Source organism: Xenopus laevis, chromosome 6S (assembly GCF_017654675.1).
Source record: "Xenopus laevis strain J_2021 chromosome 6S, Xenopus_laevis_v10.1, whole genome shotgun sequence".
NCBI lineage: Eukaryota > Metazoa > Chordata > Amphibia > Anura > Pipidae > Xenopus > Xenopus laevis.
The window spans coordinates 53643280-53661972 of record NC_054382.1 but is presented as its reverse complement, the minus strand read 5'-3'; the positions used below and the strand labels follow the sequence as shown (position 1 = coordinate 53661972).

Genomic DNA, 18693 nt, shown 5'->3' with positions numbered 1-18693 from the left:
TATCTAAGTGATTATGGACTATGCCACTCGCTATCCGGAAGCTATTCCTTTGCGCAACACTTCTGCTAAAACTATTGCCAAAAAATTGCTTCATGTGTTCAGTAGGGTTGGGATCCCTAAAGAAATCCTCACCAATCAGGGTACCCTTTTTGTGTCCAGAGTAACTAAGGAACTCTGTAAATTCTTTAAAATTTCACAATTGCTAACCTCTGTCTACCACCCTCAGACAGATGGTCTTGTGGAACGGTTTAACAAGACCCTAAAAAGTATGTTGAAAAAGGTAGTGAACAAAGATGGGAAAGACTGGGACTGCCTTTTGCCCTATCTTATGTTTGCTATTAGGGAAGTTCCCCAATCCTCTACAGGTTATTTCCCATTTGAGTTACTCTATGGGAGACATCCTAGGTGGCTCTTAGACATAGCTAAGGAAACCTGGGAAGGGGAAGTGACACCCCACAGGAGTGTAATTGAACACATATCACAAATGCAAGACAGAATTGCGTCAATTATGCCCATTGTAAGAGAAAACCTGGCCCAAGCCCAGGCTGCCCAACAAAGGATATACAACAGTAATGCTAAAATATGTGTCTTTTTCATCTGGAGACAGAGTACTAGCTTTGGTCCCCATGGTGGAGAGTAAGTTCCTTGCAAAATGGCAGGGACCCTTTGAAATAATTGAGAGAGTCGGGGAGGTAAATTACAAGGTACACCAACCTGGCAAGAGGAAAACCAGAACAAATGTATCATGTTAATTTACTTAAACCCTGGAAAGACAGGACATCATTGATTGCAGTACCAGCCTATGCTGTTTCTAAAGTAACTCAGAAAACCCCTCTGGTCCCTGAGGTTACCATTGCAGAAACTTTGTCCACCTCCCAAAAACAGGAGGTAAAAGAATTCTTAATGAGGAATAGGGATACTTTCTCTGACCTCCCAGGAAAGACTCCCGTTGTTGAGCATGATATTGTCACTGAGCCCGGTGTTCGATTTAAACTCAAACCCTATAGGATTCCCGAAGCTAGACGAAAAGCTGTGGCTGAGGAAGTGGCAAAAATGCTTGATTTAGGGGTAATTGAAGAGTCCAATAGTGACTGGTCTAGCCCCATTGTTCTTGTTCCTAAGCCAGATGGTAGCTGGCGGTTCTGTAATGATTTTCGCAAGCTTAATTCGGTATCCAAGTTTGACACTTACCCAATGCCTAGGGTAGACGAGCTCATAGACAGGCTGGGTACTGCTTGTTATCTGACAACATTGGATTTAACAAAAGGGTATTGGCAGATACCATTATCGGAACAGGCCAAGGAAAAAAGTGCTTTTGTCACTCCAGGTGGTTCTTTCCAGTACAAAGCCCTTTTGCCTACAAAATGCCCCTGCCACGTTTCAAAGGGCTATGGATAGAATATTAAGACCTCACCAACAGTATATTTAGATGATGTGGGGATACACAGTACAGATTGGGAGTCTCACCTGCACAGAGTTCAGGCTGTGTTGGATTCCCTCCGTAAAGCCGGCCTTACTGCCAACCCCAAGAAATGTGCCATTGGTTTGGAGGAGGCCAAGTATTTAGGTTACACCATTGGCAGAAGTGTGGTAAAACCCCAGGTAAATAAAACAGCAGCCATTCAACAGTGGCCACGCCCTCTTAATAAGAAGCCGGTTAGAGCTTTTCTGGGTATCACTGGCTACTACAGAAGGTTTATTCCTCATTTTGCCACCTTGGCTGCTCCCTTAACAGACTTAACAAAGGGAAAAAAACTCTGTCATGGTCAAGTGGTCCCCTGAGGCAGAAAAATCTTTTCAGGCCCTCAAAGATGCGTTATGTGCACAACCAGTATTGTATTCCCCAGATTTTTCAAAGGACTTTGTGGTCCAGACAGATGCATCAGATGTGGGGTTAGGGGCAGTATTATCCCAGCTTTATAATGGGGAAGAGTATCCAGTGGTGTACTTAAGCAGAAAGCTCAATGACTGTGAGTGGAAGTATGCCACGATTGAAAAGGAGTGTTTGGCCATAAAATGGGCCTTAGACACCTTAAGGTATTACCTCTTAGGCAGAAAATTTGACCTTATTACTGACCATGCACCTCTAAAATGGATGGCCCAAAAGAAGGAGACCAATAGACGAGTGAATCGTTGGTTCCTCACGCTGCAGGACTACTGTTTCACAGTGAAACATAGGCCCGGGTCAGAAATGGGCAATGTTGATGCCCTGTCCCGGGTTCATTCCTGTTGGGCCTCAGTTGTTCCAACCATTGGGTTGAAACAAGGAGGGGGGGTATGTGGTGAGGTCACTACTAGAATACCTGGGAAAGTCCAGGACGGAGCTTATTTATGCCCCAGGTTCCTAACAGAGTGGTTCCGGGACTGCTAGTTCAGCCTGGGTGTTTTGAGTTGTACTGAGGTATTTCAGGTGGTTAAAGAGGCAGCTCAAGCCAGAGTGGAGAGTTCCTGGCTGGGGAAAATACACAGGAAAGCTGCCTGTGTGAGAGGGATTGAAATCACCAAAAGGTTTGGGATTTTATATATACCTGTTTGTTCTTTGTTTTGTGGAGACAGGCGGTAGGCCTTCTCCTGGTTAGTTAGGAAAACTGACCTGTATTAGTTAGAAGCCCATTAAGTGGCAAGGATTTTATTTTGAATTGTTTGTTTTGTTTATTTTTCCTCCAAGAGACAATAAACTGTCAAAAAGAGACTGCATTCTCATGAGTTGTGCTTGTGCCGTGGGCTGTGTTACCCCAGGAAAACTGATCCCAGCTACCCAAACTCTTACACTAGGTACATTCAGAAATTATCAGTTGGCATTTGCTTTTAACTGCCCAGTCTGTAAGTAGGATTTTCATAGGAGTTCTTTGAGGAATGCATCTGGAAAGATATTAAAGCTTTAAAGGACAAGGACAAATATGTAGTGCTATGTCACTTATGGGAAATTGCCTTTCCCTTGATTTAAAGCATCTGACAAAAACTTTTTTTGCAAAAGAATGGGGATATCCACTTGTAAAACTAAAGGTGGCCATACACGCATCAATATTATCTTACAAAACAAAATTTTTGTACAATATTTGGTGTGTATGGCTGGAAACAAGTCAACCGATATTGGCAGAAAGCTTGGAAATCGGTTGGCTTATTGATCGCCCAGTCGAAAAATTTTGATCAGGCACCATTGAGAGCACCTGAACATCGGCCTCTGTTAGTGCTGAATTGTCGTATACAGGCAGAATTCTTTTTTTTCAATTGTGTTTATTAGTATTTTCAAATAAACAGCATGAGCAAAAAGAACAAAAATTTACATTAAATCCAGTTGATGAAGAAATTAAATGATGTATTTGAACAAAAATACTTAATAAAATATATTAATAAGAAATGGAAATGAAAATAAATAAGAATAAAAACATCCTCTCCATCAACCCAATAAAAGAAATAATTATAACATAAGTGGAAAAGATTAACACATCACCCATTAGGGCAGAATTCTATTGTTTCTACTTGTATATCTATAGCTCTACATGTGTCCTTGAACAATTTTTCTTTGAAAAAACTTTTCCAGGAAAGATTAATTTTTACATCTATGGCCACCTTAAGGCTAATGTAGTCTTAGTAGAAACAGAAACTGATTCCTATATACAGAACCCTATGGGTAACAAGTAAAGTAATTACATATAAGTTGGTTATTTCATATGACTTTGTACAGAATAACTTTCCTACAGCCCTGTGCAGTATGGCAGCTAATGGGCCAACTGGAGGAGTGTGATAAAAATTGCAGAGATAAAAGACACAGCATATAGTACTGCAAAATACAGCACAATGTAATGCTGTCTAATATGGTAACTTATATGTTAGGGGGAGGGTAATGGTTACAACTCATTCCCAGTTACATAACATGACTTTCCTGGGCCTCTGCTGTCACAGGGTTTTAAAAGGCACAAAGGAAGACGGGCTTAATGGGTCATTTGACCTCTTTCCATAGTAAATGTTGAGTGCAGAATATTTGCCCCCAAAAAGTGGCCAGTAGCAATGGCTATATGTTGAGCTTCTGAACTGCAAATGGCGCTTATTCCCTTTATCCCTTTATTGCAACTTGAATTTCAAGTTGATAACCGTGTGAATATTGGTTTAACAGAATATAGTTTAAATTCATGTGTATGTATATTGCATATATCTGAGCCAGTCCTCTGGTCTTTTGCCTTTCTTTACCACTGTGATAATACAGTATGTGCCTTTATGGACCATTTCTACTTAACTGAGGTGGGATTTGGGGGGAGGAAATTTTTATTTATAGTGCACTGCTTTGGTACATGCAAATTCATACAACAGGTCTGTTATATGATTTAAAGGGTTACAAAAACATTAGTTGGTACTGAGTACTTTGTAAAAAGCAACCTTTCATCAAGTTTGCAGTTATTTGTCATTAAAAGAACAAACATTAAAGGTTTGTTAGCTGCTCAACTAATACTGTAGGCGCAAAATTAGATTCTTTGCTTTAGATAACCGTAGAGTAGGTCAAAAATACCAGTAACATGGCTTGAAAGAAAATGGGCTTTAATGCTCATAGAATATAGCAATTTTTGATGCAAACTTGAACGATTGTGGATATAATTACTTTAATATTGTTGGTTATCTAGAAGTTAAATCTGTGTCTATTTATGGAACACATTTTTTCCGGATTTATGGATATATGATATAGAGATTATTGGTTGGTCTTGTCAGTCCAACAGTTGCAGCTTCTTATGGCCTATTTATTGCTGTGTGGGGTAGAAATGATGGAGGCCTCACTAATAGTAATATGATGTGAATGTTAATCTACACATAATGCAACATGCTTATATTGCTCATAGTATTTTCTGTGTCAATTAATGCTTTGTTAATGCATATAGGAAATTCCACAACACTTCTTGCTGTGATTAAAAGTATGAACTTCAAGTCCATTTTAGTTTTCAGCTTCTTCCATTAATTTGATAACTTATAAAAGTTCATGTATTGTTTCTATTATAATATTCCGTTACTTAAAGGAAATGTAAACCTTTAAAATAAATCTAAAATTGCTCAGAGAGTTATTCTAAGCCCCCTTTTTTTGATTGAGACTTTTTTTTCTTTTCTTTTTTTGGAAGATCCCAAGATATAAAGAACAAAGTATACTACTAACAGAATTAATTTTGCAACAGCTTTGCAGCCTGCTGGTAAGATTTGTTACCCCAGTTGGTAGAAGAAATGAGAAAATTATCTACAGTGTCTCATATCTTTCCTGCACAAAGCAGCATCAGTTCTTTCTTTCTTTCTTTTTTTTTTTAAATAGATTACATTTGGAAAACTGACCTGGTGGTTGTTGGTATAAAATTCATTACACCTGTATTAACATTATAGTATTAACCTGAAAGGTCATCTTCCATTGACTCAATTTTATTAAAATAATCTGATTATTAGTAATAATACTTTAAAAAGTATTTCATTTTTCTCTGTAATAATAACAGTACATTGTGCTTGATCCAACCTAATATACAGTTGATCCTTACATGGGCGTCCACAGAGGGGGGCAAGAGGGGGCAGCGCCCCCCCCTGGGACTGTGCACATAACACGGGCCGATATCCATTAATTTGCCCGCAGCGTGCAAAAATCCCTCCCCCCTCTCAGCATCCAGAGTTTCCTACCAAGGCGTCATGATTGGGGGGCGGCACCTACAGTGCTTCACTGTAGACTCTGTGAAGTTTGTTCTAAACTCCGCCCTCCCCGTGACTGGAGTTTAGTGTAGTGCGGGGAGGGGGAGGGAGAGGGAGCCGGTAAACAAACTGAAAGCATGGCTCCAGGCATTCCCCTTCAACACTGCTGCCTAACCTGGTCTGGATTTCCTGCATGATCTCATGAACTGTGAGTAAAACTGCTCGGTGCTTGTCTTGGGGGAGGGGTGGATTTAGTGAGGCTGCAGCCGGGCAAAGGAGTCAGTTACAGATCGAGTGTGTGAGTTACTGTATGTGTATATGTGTGTTTGTGTGTGTATTTGTGTATCTGTCTGTGTATGTATTTGTCTGTGTGTGTGTGTGTGTATGTGTGTATCTGTCTGTGTGTGTCACTGTGTGTGTGTGTCACTGTCTGTATGTGTGTGTGTGTGTGTGTGTGTGTATGTGTATGTGTGTGTGTCTGTATGTGTGTCGTGTGTGTATGTGTCACTGTATGTATGTGTGTCAGGTATGTGTCACTGTATGTATGTGTGTCATGTGTGTGTGTATGTGTCACTGTATGTATGTGTGTCACTGTGTGTGTGTGTGTCTGTATGTGTGTCATGTGTGTGTGTATCTGTCACTGTATGTGTGTGTGTCACTGTGTGTGTGTGTGTATGTGTCACTGTATGTGTGTGTGTCACTGTGTGTGTGTATGTGTCACTGTATGTGTGTGTGTCACTGTGTGTGTGTGTATGTGTCACTGTATGTGTGTGTGTCACTGTGTGTGTGTGTGTGTGTGTGGGCACAGTCACTTCCCAGTGTGCAGCACTGGCTCCTAATTACTTGGCACTGAGGAGCGGCAGCGCAGAGTGAACAGGAACAGGGCTCCAGTCACGTGTCTCAGGGGGATACCATTATATGAGTAGGTTCCTCCCGCGTGGGCAGTGTATAGGGAGCCGGGGATTCTCTGGTTTTTTCTCCCCCTGACTGATTGGGGGGCCGTTACCTTGGCTAGGCTCTGCTTCTGATTGGCACAATTTGGGCTGCTTTTCAAGTGACAGCAGCTCTTTAGCACAGGATGCCAATCTGCCAGAGCTGGTTTTGCGCGCCATATGTGTGAGTAGGGTTCAGTGTGACAGTGTACACTCAAGTCTACAGGTCCCAACACTAGAATTTGCTTTATGGCAGTGCCATTTGGGCTTACCTATGATGCATTGGGTTCAGGGCATAATGGCATTTGTAAACATTGGTGCTAAACAGTCAAGTCCAAGTGCAGTTGCTGAAAGCAATCAAACTGAAAATAGCTTGTTACCAGTTACAGTTCTGGGCAATTGCCCTGGTGCAGTTTAGCACCTGCCTTAGTAAATCAGCCCCCATGGTCTCTAAAGAAATGCCATAGTGTTACACTCACGTGAGCTTTTCTTTAGGGCTTTATAAACCACTTGCTGTTGTAGACACCTCTAATATCTGTATCTATCCAGCTACAAGTACATTTCCCTGTGTGGCCTTACATGTGCCATGTGTATGCGATTTGTTTGTATACAGTGTATTGTGCATTTGTTGCTTAGCACACTCTTCTTCAGGTGCCAAAAGGGCTGCTGTATGGTTCCATAGAAAGTTACCATATAGTGGGCTGGTAGCAGGCTATTTGGGCCTCTGTGGACTTGGAATGGCAGGGCCTGTTAGTGTGTATGTGTTACTGTGTTTGTGTTTTGCACCACAACTTTATACATCACCTTAGTAGGGACTGCCATTACTTCAGCTGTGACAGAGAGAGAGCAGCCAGGGAGCATCTGATTGGCCAGTAGCACAGATTGCAGTGCGGGAGAAAACGAAGGAAGGAAAGCCCTATCTATTGCAGTCTGCAGCCTTGTACTTGTGAGTTCTGGGGGTATTTATACAATTACTTGCCCCTATGCCATCTGTTTTTTGAGTTCTGGAGGTATTTATACATGTACTTGCCCCTGTGCCATCTGTTTGTGAGTTCTGGGGGTATTTATACATGTACTTGCCACTGTGCCATCTATTTGTGAGTTCTGGGGGTATTTATACATGTACTTGCCCCTGTACCATCTGTTTGTGAGTTCTGGGGGTATTTATACATGTACTTGCCACTGTGCCATCTATTTGTGAGTTTTGGGGATATTTATACATGTACTTGCCCCTGTGCCATCTGTTTGTGAGTTCTGGGGGTATTTATACATGAACTTGCCACTTTGCCATCTTTGTGTGAACTAGGGTTGCCACTTGTCAGACAACCGGTATTTTGAAGGGTTGCCCGGGTCAAAACTTCCTGGATGGTTTTTCAAATTAGGGAAACTGTGCAGGATTCCCTTGATTGACCTGGCGATCGGCTGATCGCCGTGGCATAGCTCCACCCCCTGATGGCAGTGACACACCCACCTATCTCACAGGCCCGCCCACAGATGCCTCCTTGCCCCACCCTGGAAAATTTTCTGCGGACACCCATGGATCCTTATTGTAAGTGAAATAACCCAGTATCGTAAAAACTGCAGGTCCCAAACATTCTGGATAACAGGTCCCATACCTGTACATGTTTTTATTAATACCTTAGAATCTTAAAAAAATGTGAATGAAAGAAGTGCTTAGAATATTAAGTTAACGGTATAAATAAAGGTTACATTTGCTTTAAAGGTTTGTTTTTTATGTTTTGTAAATTAATTCAAATATACTTTAATTTTCTTATGAAAAAATCATGCATATTTCAATAAGCTAAGCCTGCTCAATAGGAATAAAAAATAGACAAAGACATTTCAATCTATTTTTGTATTGTAATGAATGTAATGGGAATGCTCAGGATTGTTTTCTCAGTCTATTTTTTTAATATTAGTTTTTAAATACATTGTGTAGCGTTCTTGATACGTCCAAGTTTTTGTTTTTTTGTTTTAGTTAGCATTCATAGACATAAAGTGTTAAAATAGGGTTTAAAACAGAATATTTTATTTGATCCTTTAAAATGTGCCACCTTTTTTTCAAATATTTCATTTGTGCACTAAAGGTTGACCAATCATTGCACCCTTCCAGAGAAGCTTTGCGCTTAGGTTATAACAAATTCATAATTTTGATGGTAGTGTGCTACACACACATGACAATGATCAGTCTTTTTATTGGGGGCATTCGCTGCTTTGCTTGCAGCAATGGGTCACATTGTAATAAGCATTTTTTTTAATTTATTTTTTTTTTATTCCAAATTTTAGCAATGTTACTAGAAACAGTGACTTAAAATGTCAAAACGAGTTTATGGTCAAATGCTTTTGAGTCTACAAATGACATTTTTGAGGTTGAAGCTCTAAGATTTGCCTTTGGATTCTGGCTATTCCAATCATGGCATTAATGGCATTTGAATGACTCTATTTCATTACTACATATTTTCTGTGTTACAGTCAATACAAGCTTGTACTGTGATATAAGTTGTCAGGGAATGCAAAAGATGTTAACGTGAGACAAAACATTTGAATCTGTATGCTTTGCTTCATACTGTATATAGCTTTTTGGCTTGTAAACCTAATTGTAATCAGGTATTTTTGTACAAATAAGGGACTGATATACTGTTACTTGTAATTTAGAAATAAACAACAAAACATTGCATTTATCTTGGTAGTGATTTTTCTATTACTAATTTCCCGCGGAGACTGTATGACGTGATTGTATAGAGGATACACAAAGCCTATCAAACATATATACCAAATAGCCTTTGACACAAACTGAAATATAAATATGAAATAAATTACACACCAGCAAACCCTGGTCTTTTAATTATGTATACCGGTACTTGGTGCCCATAAAAAAAGATCATTACCTCTTCCTCTGTTAATCTAAAACACACAATAGTACCCGCACACAGAGTAACTGTAATGCATGGAAACACCTACGTGTTAATTCGACTGTGATGTTTTGGGAACTTCCCCCTTCATTAGTAATACAGACCCATACAGCAAGCGCCATTACATTACATAGAGCTAATTAGTCCACGAACCCAAGGTGCCAGTGAAAAAAAAAGTCCAATACAAGTCAAGTAGTCCTGAATTTCTTTTTATAGACATTTTTTTTGTCCATAATCATAAACTTAACTTAAAAGTGATTTTTTTTTTCTCTTAAAATGCCTTTATTGGGACATGGGCTCTGACCCCAAACACTTTACCATTCTCTGCCTTTTCTCAAGCCACTCAGACAGCACCTGCACATTATACATTGTGTCACAGTGACCCCTACTGACATTTTTCCACAATTACAATGTTTCGCATTTACAAATCGCCCCAATTTTATCAATTTACATAAACCAAAAACGTGTATCTCTATACCTTCGTGCATACAGTCCAGTGATCCTATAAGTGTCCAATAATTTTGATGTGAAAAAAACGTTTTGCTGTAAAAGGATAAATAATAATTACCCCTTCAATAAAATACGTCTTAAAATTTAATTAAAAACAATTCAGAGATATATTTTGCTCAAATCATATTCCCTGTTGAGACCATGGGGAACCAACGTTTCCATTTTTCTGGTCCATCTTGCTTCTTTCTTTAATAACATTTTTACTCTGTCTCCTCCCCTCCGCATTTTAGGTATACTGTCTATTATTTGATATTTTAGTTGTTGTACCCCATTGCCTGCAACAAGAAAATGACTTGCAACTGCTTGGTCACTTTTTTTAGTATTTATTGCAGACATGTGTTCTCTTATGCGCTCCTTAGCGCTTCTTGTAGTTTGTCCAACGTAGGATAACCCACTCGGGCACTTAATTACATATACAACATAAATACTCTCACAGGTTTCTCGCCTACCAGTACTCTTGCTAGTCCCTGCTAACTTAGTTGTGACACCCGGTGTGTTTAGCCAAGGTGGTTTCTTTTTATAAGAATCAGATGGTGGTTGGTAATTGCAAATAGCAGGTTTGTGTTATGTTAATTGACCTGCTTTGTCTGGGCCACATACACTAAACCAGATGGTAATTTCACGCAAAACACTTCCCTCTTTCCTTTTACAAAAAAAATTATGCTTAGAACCATTCCAAGGAAATACCATTACATCACCTGGGATAATCCCTTTACAATGGCAATAGTTCTGAGGCAGAAACGTCACATCATGGCTGATTAAACATGCAGGGCTTTGCCCACCGATAGAGATTTTGTCATAGGAAAACAGTTTTTTTTTTTTTTTTTACAAAATGCATTAGTTAATAGAGCTTCTTAAGATGAATCCTGCATTAGAATCCGTTTTTTAAAAGTTTAAACAGATTTTTCTATATTAAATTTTGAAATCTGACGTGGGGTTAGACATGTTAGTTTTCCATGACTATTTTTCCATTTTGTCATAGGAAAAAATGTTTTTGTTTTTTTTTACAAAATGCATTCATTAATAGAGCTTCAGCAGAATCCTGCATTGAAATCCATTTTTTAAAAGAGTGAATAGATTTTTCTATGTTTAATTTTGAAATCTGATGTTAGACATGTTTGTTTTCCAGCTGCCCTGGGCCATGTGACTTGTGCTCTGATAAATTTCAGTCACTCTTTACTACTGGAATACAAGTTGGGAGTGTTATCACCCTTTCCCCCCAGCAGCCCATCAACAGAACAATGACCTGAGATTACTGCCTACACACAGTAATGCAACTACTCTCTTCCCGGCCTGGGTGCAGGATGTACACCTGGGCCCTCCACCCCTCCAGATGCACAGTTTCCCTTACCACATTTGCTGCAGCGGTCTCTGGTGGGCCACAAAGGGGAGCAGGCCCAGGTGCAATAGCAGCCCCATCTTCCCTGGTAGCTATGCCACTGCCTACACATCAATATTACAACAAAATAAATACACTTATCGGTTCAAGAATAATATTTTAAATGGTAGAAGGAGTTACTTGCAATGTACACAGTGTAATATAGCGATAAAACCACACCATAAAAATCATGACAGAATCATTACAGTTGATTTAATACTTGTGGTGGAAATAAGAATCTAGGGATCAGGAATATTGATTTAACTTCACAGCAGTCATGGGAGAAAAATACATATACAGCTGAATGCAAAATGCTCCTTTTTTATTATATGTTTGGTTAATTTTGTAAGTATATAAAAAAAAACATATTTGCACGTTAACTCTTACAATTAAATTATATTCGACCGACTCCGAAACGATTGGAAATAATTGTATCGTGCATAGATTTGGACCCCCCAGTTAGGCAGTGTTTAGTAGTGCCCAGGGCCCACCCGGACTAATGTCCAGGGCCCCCTCAGACCCGCCGCCGCCCCCCTACTATGATACACCAAGTGCGCATGGATGAAGGCGCCTGCTAAATCAATAGGGGCCGGGCGCATGCGCAGATGGCGCTGCGCCTGAAAAACATTTTTTTTCCCCCCCCGAATCCAATTGGGAGAGGCGATCGGCACTGCGTTTTTTTCCCGGTGTCCTGCTGGGCCAATCCGACACTGGGCACAGGTCATTTTGTAATACCTTTTTTATCCTTCAAATCTTGTTGGAATTTTTACCCACTCTTCCTTGCCAATCACTTCTATTTCTAAAATCTTCTTGGACCATCTTGACGTTTAACCCTTTAGGTGCCACAGAATGTAGAATCTACGTTCTCCTACCGGGCGGAGGAGCAGCTCTTAAAGCCACTCGCTCCTTCGCTACTCGTTCAGAAGCCCCCAGGCAATGAGCAGAGTTTGGGGGAAGTGGCTCCTGGGGTGCAATCTCTCAGGGGCCCCATAGGCGCAGCAGACAAGTGCGTCTGATGCCGCTCCCCGCAGCGATGCCCCCGACCCATATCCCCGCTGATGAAGCCTTCCTCCACGGACTCCACTCCTCCTCCTGTGTGTCCAAAGATGGATCTGCTGCCTGGACACCCCAGGTTAGTGTAACACACACAAATACACACATTTACACTTAAGCACACTCGCCTACATTTTTGTGGTATTGGGGGGGCTTTCCCACATTCACACCACTCCCACATATGTGCACACATGCATATAACAAGCATTTTGTCATGTGTACTCACAACCTTATACACAATTTTATGGCTATTTTTTTCCTTTTATTGCCATTGTGAATAATATATTCATTAACTGCACTGTGCAATACTTTTGTTATGTTATTTTGGTGATTTTATGGCATTTTTGGTGATTTTGGTGCATTTTTAGATTTTAATTTTAGATTTTTATTGCATTTTAGCCATTTTATTGCATTTTCATTTCTGTGTACATGTTGTTCACTTGTTTCTGTCTGTAAAGCTTGGCCAAGCTACAGTAAAATACTCAAACTGTAATTCTGACACTAGGTTGAAAAAAATTGATTTTAGTGTTTTTTTTTGTATTTTTATTGCATTCTTTTATTACTTGGAAATTTTGCCTGCTGTATATCGATTTTAGGGATCTCTGTGCACCACATAGTTTGGTAAATCTATGCATATTCAAACTGTTAAGTAGACCCCTGGCTTTAATATTTAGGATGTTTTATGCTGCTACGTTATGAAATGTGGAGAGTATAATGTGGCAAAATTCAAGCTTTGTGACCATTTTCAGAGAAAAATCACTAGGTTCAGCATGGCATTGCAGTTTCATAGTTTGCAGTAGAAAGATGTATTTGTCCATTTTGGATTTTTAAGAATGTGTACTTTCAAACTCTAACCAATCAACCAATAGCGCAAGTAAAGACGGCAAACGGTAAACCAGTTACCAACCTTAAAGAAATAGCAAACCAATTTGCAGACTACTACTCATTATATAAACCAAGACAAAACTATTATGGCAGCTATACAAAATTATACAAAAAACAGCAGCTAACATACCCCAAATTCAGCCACAACAACTCAACCAACTTAACTCCATCATCACACCAGAAGAGAGAAAGATAGCCATAGAAACAACCCCACAAGGAAAAGCCCCAGGCCCAGATGGGCTCACCAACGCCTACTACAAAAACTTTCAAGGCATACTAATTACGCATCTTACAAACTTATTCAATTATGTGCTTCAAGGAGGCTCATTCCCTGAAGAGATGCTAGCAGCAACAATAACTACAATACCGAAACCAGGGAAAGACCTAGCAGAATGCGCTAAATATAGACCCATCACACTGCTGAACACCAACCTAAAGCAATATGCCTATGAGGCCCGATTAAACATGCCACCCTATCTCTATACACTAAACCCTCAGCAAAAGTAAACAACATGGGCTTTCTTTCCAAAACATTGCAAATCACTAATGGAACAAGACAGGGGTGCCCCCTGTCGCCCCTTTTCTTCAATCTCATCCAGGAGCTACTTGCTAGGACAATTCGTATTGTAAAGTATGTATCTGGGATCCAAGTGGATAATACACAACACAAACTAGCCATGTTTACAGATGACATCATCCATACACTAACCAACCCAGAATCATCCCTAGCAGCTGCTACAAAGATCCTACAAGACTTCAGAAAGTATCATATTACAAGCTAAACTAAGCAAAATCCCAGATTCTACCACTCAAAATGACACAGGACTCAATAAATCGATTAAGATCGGAACATACATTCCAATGGCAAACGCAAACTATAACTTATCTGGGGATAGAACTGAGCAATTCTATTTCCAAAACCTACAAGGCAAACTAACCCAAGCTACTTAACACACAGGAACTTTTAAACAGATGGGCACCCCTATACACTTCCTGGCTAGGGCGAATTGCCACTGTCAAAATCATGATACTACCCAAATTAATTTATATCTTCAGAACTCTACCATTGACAGTCCCAAAATCCTTCTTCTGCAAGGCACAAAAACTTATTCAAGACTAAATATGGGCCAAAAAGAGGCCAAGAATAAAACAAAAATTCCTACAAAGTGCACCATGGAATCTTCCAACAGAAAAATTGCAGTGGCTCCAACTAGAACAAGAATCCATCACACCAACCCCTCTTAAAGGACTAATGTGGACAAAAGCAACAGATCCATTAGACCTCCACTTACTAGCCAACCACACAACAAAGACAGCTATACTAAACTAAATAAAAGAAACCCACGTTTTTCCAGCACAAAGCACTATTCTAGATATGCTAGAAATGAGCATTCCACATCTCAACTTAACAAAATGGCGTAACAAAAAAACTAACAACCATTAGCCAACTGTATGAGGGCACACTTATGAAACCCTTTGATCAGCTAACACTGGAGTACAATTTACCTAAAACACCTACTGGGCAACACACTGAGACTAAAAAGCCCACCATCTACTGTATATGAGAGGCTGGCCTCACAAAACCAACGTAGCACAAAAGGAATAACAAAGAAATACAAAATACTTATGGATGAGGATACAACCGTGAAACTACATGTAGGGGCCCTTACGGGTTAATCTGCCCTGCAGCTTTAAGGCCCCCACCCTTTTTCTTAGAGTGATTTACCAGGAGAGGTGTGACAGCTTCCTGCTACACTGCATTATAGTGTGTGTAGCGCTATAGTAAATTGAGTGCACCTTACTCTACTATAAGCTTCACTCCCAGTACATATGCTCCGGATGAGACCTTAAAACCTTCGGGAGTGAACCTTCGCAGCGATGTGGAAGCAGGGTGTAGTGTAACTGTATTCAGGGTGCAATTAATTGGGCGCCAGTGGTTCTTATAACTTAACCATAGAACAGATTTATTGAGCACAATATACAATCCTCAGTGGAGTGTACATAAATCAGAACATTTGCAGGATCATACAGTACATTGAATAGGCAGTACTCACAACACCTTTGGTCAGGATGATTCTCCTCAGAAATAGGAATAATACATGCAGCTTTGAGGAGGTACACCCAGCTTTCAGCCTTTTCCCTAAGTGGAACCTGAGGGGAATACTCTCTACCCTAGGTCTGTACACTTAGTCCCTACTTCTTGGCAATTAGTACCCTGGGATCTTAATCCCACTACAATCCTCGTAGGAGCCTCAAGCTGCTTAGCTAAATAATACTGACTGTCTGTCACTCCTAGAGTGACCTATAAAGGTGAGTAGCCTATTCTTACTAGACCTGAACTGTCTAGGTTCCACTCAAGCTCTGCCTCCTGCTCAGGCTAGAGCCAGCACAAGATGGACACTGAAAGCATGGCTTCAGAGCCTTTTATACTCTAGCACAATGCCATCTGCTGGTCACTGTGAGAAATAGCAAGGGGCATAGCTTAAAGCAGGAATAGGAAACAGTTACCCCTCCCAACTGTATTTTAGGACCCAGTTAGGTGTCTATAACACTATGGAAACTGCCTGCTGAATAATACTGGGGATGGCTATTCTACACATCCCTACATGTGTATAAGGAGTGGCCTCTTCCTCTTTCGCCTCTGGATGCTGATCCAGCTGGGTGTGCTCAGGGGGACTGAGTACAGAAGGCCCAGAAGAAGGCATGTGTCCGAGTCGGGGACCAGGCAATCCCGTGAATGAGGAATAGATATACTAGGGCAGACTTGTCATAGTCTCTCTAGGAGAGAAAGGCAGAGAGGTTAGAGAGAGAGAACAGTTCTGAGCTCCAACATAGGAGTGATAGACTGGAGGTATCTCTCCCAGGCCATATTGACTGTAGTATAGGGACCCCAGCGGAGAGGGAATCACGAGAGATGATTGCCCTGAGGTTGATCCAGAGACCACTACTGGAATATGTTGCAGAGGTGAAGTGGGATACCTGCCAAGTCTGTCCTCAGGGAGTGTCGGCCTGTGTCTGCTCTAAGTGAGCCTGCCTGCAGATTGTGTGAACTGCAGTTGCCTCAAACTCCTGCATGAGTAGAAATCTGATGTCACTTGCCTCGTGCATAGTTAATAAATCTTGTTCCTGTTTTATTAAGAACCTCCTGGCGCCCAAGTCTTTTGTTATTGCACAGCAGCCTGTGGGAGTTGTAGTGACACTACACCACACCTTTAATCTTCCATATAGTGAAGTCCCTAGCCTGAAGTGTTAGAGTCCCGTGTAACCCATGATTTAGTGCACTAGCTGGTGAATTAACCCCCGTATGGCCCAAATAGGTGTTACATACAAATGTTACGAAATGGGAACAAGAACTAAACATTGAACTAGACACACAACAATGAACACAAATCACAAATATGGTTTACAAGCACTCGAAATGCACCAATCACATTGAAAATGCAAGAAAGCAATTTTATAATGGTACAAAACACCAACCCTCCTACACAAATACTACCCAAATGTACCTGAAACTTGTTGGAGAGAGTGCAACAAAGAAGGAAACTTGACTCACATCTGGTGGCACTGCACCAAAATCAAAGCACTATGGACCCACACCATAAAAACCATACTGAAGCAGGCCACGCTTTTCCAAATAAAACTAACACCATCACTAGCCCTATTGAACCACCCATAGTGCCTAACAAGCAAGAAATTATATCGCTAATAGACTCAAATCTCATGTATGATTGGACCAAATCAACTCAACAGAAATTGCACACACTCCAAATATATGTAGGAAAAATGGAAAGAAAAATAACACCTGAAAAATGTAAGACCACATAATCCAATTCAAACACATGAAGTGAGAGGAAGGAAGTTATTTATCCCCTCTCCTCATACCTATACCCCATCCCTACCCCCTCCCTTTTTACTATTCTCTGTCATTCTTTCACTCTGTTCTTTTTATCTTTTTTCTTCTTTTGGTTGGCATAACTGGAATAACGAAAAGCACCTTGGTTATATAACTAAGTTATAAATATGCGTGAACCAATGTATGGTGCCATAATTAAAGTCTTTGTTTAAAATTGCAAAACCAATAAAAAACTTAAAATATATAAAAAAAGTGTATTTTCGTAATATATATATTTTTCTAGGGTTTCCATACTATGGCATATAATACACATACCAGGTGCTTATATTGCAGCAGCCAGAGTGTCAGCAGTGAAAATTCATATGCGCTGTTTTTGTTTGGGGGTCTCTGTAATCCACATAGTTTGGTATATCTATGCATATTGGCCATCAAAGTGTTCAGTAAACATCTGGAATTTATATTTAGGAAGTTCTTTCTTGGTGCCTAATGCTATGAGGGAGATTAGATGCTAGAAAATGGAACCTTTGAGTTGATTTTCATCGAAAATTTAATTAAAACTGACAATTGTAACTCTGTAGTTTGGGGTAAAAAGACATGTTTACCGTATATACTCGAGTATAAGCCGAGTTTTTCAGCATCCAAAATGTGCTGAAAAAGTCTACCTCGGCTTATACTCGAGTCAGTGGACAGTAGCTGCGATTGCAGTCACTTTTAATAATTCCTATACCAACAGTTCGCTTGGGGGAGAGACTGCAATATCACACAGCGCCATCTGTTGGTTATCTGAAAGAATAACAGTGCTCCCTCTGTTGGTTATATGAAAGAATAACAGTGACTGCAATATCACACAGTGCCATCTGTTGGTTATACGAAAGATTAACAGTGATGGCAATATCACACAGCACCCTCTGCACATGGTAGTGGGACAGTGGGACAATGCACACAGTAATCCATTTGGCAATTCTCTGTCACCATCAACTTTGCAAAGAAGTCCGGTTGATCGCTGGGGGGGGTCGATTTGGCGGAATGTCTGCTGCTGGGAAACAGGGCTGTAGTTGTGTCTAGGCTTTTCTTTATATGTTATTATGTTTTGGGGGGTCAACATATTGTTTTATGTGTTTACCCTACAAAAAATGCTCTAAATGTGTTGCTTATTCAGTAGCTAAAATGATTTCTGGGACAGTTTGTATGCCCTAACTTCATTTTGAGGTCTCTAAAATCAGCTGCTTTTGATCCTGCCCCCTCTGCCCCCCCCCTTCCTTTTACACCCACGCTCACCTTTTCAGTCCTGGAGGTGCCTGTGTTACTAGTGCAGAGAGCACAACTGAAAACTGAAATTTGGCTCTTAAAGTTACAAGGAGCAGCTTTTTACCACCGCTGGTAACTTGCTTGGTGCTAGGTGAGTTTGTCCACTTCATTGGCACAGTGCCCCTGCATTTAGCTGCTCTCAGACTGACTCTGTGGCGTGGCAAACAGAAGAATATAGGAGAGGATCCCTTACTGTCTGCCTGAAAAATG

At 40.5% G+C, this 18693-nt stretch overlaps 1 protein-coding gene across 1 annotated transcript in view; it reads left to right on the top strand.

Moving 5' to 3' along the window:
• The first annotated feature begins 3213 nt into the window (after positions 1 to 3213).
• The window catches only part of LOC121395060 (aromatic-L-amino-acid decarboxylase-like), a 55639-nt gene continuing 40159 nt past the window's right edge, over positions 3214 to 18693 (top strand). The window contains exon 1 of the mRNA XM_041567584.1: positions 3214 to 5860. The gene's annotated coding sequence lies outside the window, so the exon portion shown is untranslated. The remainder of the gene's footprint in view (positions 5861 to 18693) is intronic.